Raw genomic sequence first — 2,344 nt, 5'->3', positions numbered from 1 at the left:
AGAAACCAAATAGATCGGCTATGGTTGGACTCTCATCCTCTCTTCCCTCACACACAAATACACACAAGCAAGTCAGAGGCTCTCGGTCTGAGACAGGGTAAACCACAGCACCTCCTGCTTTGCCCCTGCCCCACATCCCTCGATCTCTAGAGAGACAGCTCAGTTTGTATCTGGGAAGTACAAACTTTAGGCATGCGAATCAGGCCCCAACAGGCTGCAATGGTAGAGTGAAATACTGTTACTTATGAGGGGCTTGAGGATGGAGAGACCCCTGGGATGCAGCCTTGCTCTCCTATGCAATTGATCATCTTTAAGCACTGAGAAAATTAGGTGAGTCTTATCAGCTTTCCAGCTGGGGCTGTGAGGTCAGAGCAGCCTAACCAAGTCCCATCCCCGGGCCCATGACCAGACCTCGAGGGACAGGACAGAAGCAGATTGCTGATGGACAGGAGACTGGGGAATGACAGCATCATCCCTGCCTATCCAAAGCTGGCAGGTTCTCGCACACAAATGCCCAACCACATTCCAGAGCTTGCTCTCAAAACCTGGTTAACTTTGTAAACAACAAGTGCCACCATATATTGAGGGCTGATTTTGTGTCCCACACCTTGTTGAATTCTGGATACACACAACCACTGTTAATCCTTTGCCCCCTGAGGCAATAACTTTGCTTACCTTGCTTTTTTATAGATAAGGAAAATGAGATGCAGAGAGACTCAGTGTCTTACCCAACATCACACAGCTATTGTGTGACATTCATCTGAACTCAGGTCAGTCTGATTTAGAAGAGACTTCATGAAAACACCAGACTACAGCCTGCTCCCCACCCCCAAACTTAGGGAAAACTCAGTGAAATAGTTTTGAACTCAGAACAAGAAAAACTTCTTTTCCAAACAAAAGGTCTCACATATTTATTACTGAACCAGCTTATTAGGGCAAAGAATACGAACAAAGAGGAAAATCATTTTCCCAGTGAAATGTGGCGACTGTCCAACCGATGACATTTCCAGCTTAATGTGGTAAGATGACGGTGACCCGGATGCAGCATAAACAGGTGCCATCTCATGTGCGATTCCTTACAGACCCAGCTTGGTTCTTCTCCAATGCCTCCTCTTCGAGTTGTACCAGATTTTATTTCCAGTTTTCATTTGAATCCACTGGGGGACAGGACGATTTTGTTTTTGTTTCTTGGCCAGAAACCGCTTGATTCTGAACGTCTTGTTGGAGGACATGGTGAGAAACCGAGTTAATCACACACTCCACGACGATGGAGAAAGGGGAAGATGCTGGGGAAAAAAGTATTTTTGGTTTTAAACAAAGAGTAGATTGTCTCTACTTCAGTGACAATAATTGTAAAAGTAACTAGGAGACAAATCTGTGTCTCATCTACAGCAGTAACCTGGTGTACCCTTTACACACAGGCCGAGTTTTAGTCATTCTCCCCAATTCCTAGTTGTGTTTGTATATGGGGTGGGGGGTTAGTGTGTGCTGGCTTGTGTTTTCTGTAATCTACTGCAAATCTCCTGTAGAATAACACGGGCAATCAAAATATGGAAAGAACAGGTATACATAAACAAAGATGGATGGTTGGACTGATAAATGGATAATGAGTAGACAGACATATACAGGTCAGTGGATGGGCAAGTGAACAGACTTACGGACAGATGGATAATTAGGTGGACACTCAGGTAGATGGACACAGCTCCCCTGACCCACATATAACTTCGCCTTGACTAACACCCATAGAAACTGCCTGGACCCTCTGAGAGAACTACAGCAGACCACAGGTAACACCCCTACTTGAGGACAGAGAGGTCTGGGGGTTTCTCTGAAGTCATTCCAATGTGGCACCCATCACTAGGAGCTGGTTCTCTCACACCTGCTCAGCAGGGGGTAGGATGGCTTGAGGCACTTTCCTGCATTCCATGTTCAAGTCCACCTCCTCTGCCAGGCCTTGCTGTACAGCCCAGACTCTTGCATTAACCCCACCCCCGTACTCCCTGGGGACCCTAGTCTCTGTACATGGCCTACATACATTACCATGCTGGTTTTCATCTTTTATGCATGGATTTTTACAGCCACCCCCAGTCACATCACAAGTGTCCTAAGAGCAAGGAATACCTCCCTAGCTCTCTGTCCAGCACATCTCTGCCTCAGTGCTATCCTGATGCCGTGGTGGGAAACTATCTCCTGGGAACTACTGCGTGAGTCAGAGCAAATCGCTGCCTTCTGTACTTAGGGAGTTTCTCTAGCGCGTTGGAGACTCTGTCACAGAGCAGGTGTAGGCCTCAGTGACGTCATTCACAAACAGCGACCACCTGGCGAAGCGTCCTGCCTCACCACA

At 47.1% G+C, this 2,344-nt stretch overlaps 1 pseudogene; it reads right to left on the bottom strand.

Moving 5' to 3' along the window:
• Window positions 1-928: 928 nt before the first annotated feature.
• LOC100956829 lies at window positions 929-1,282 on the bottom strand (annotated as a pseudogene).
• Window positions 1,283-2,344: the final 1,062 nt, after the last annotated feature.

The sequence above is a fragment of the Otolemur garnettii genome, unplaced genomic scaffold (assembly GCF_000181295.1).
Source record: "Otolemur garnettii isolate 467f Iridium unplaced genomic scaffold, OtoGar3 scaffold00086, whole genome shotgun sequence".
NCBI lineage: Eukaryota > Metazoa > Chordata > Mammalia > Primates > Galagidae > Otolemur > Otolemur garnettii.
Note: the sequence above shows the minus strand (reverse complement) of the source record. Positions and strands in the feature narration are given on the sequence as shown.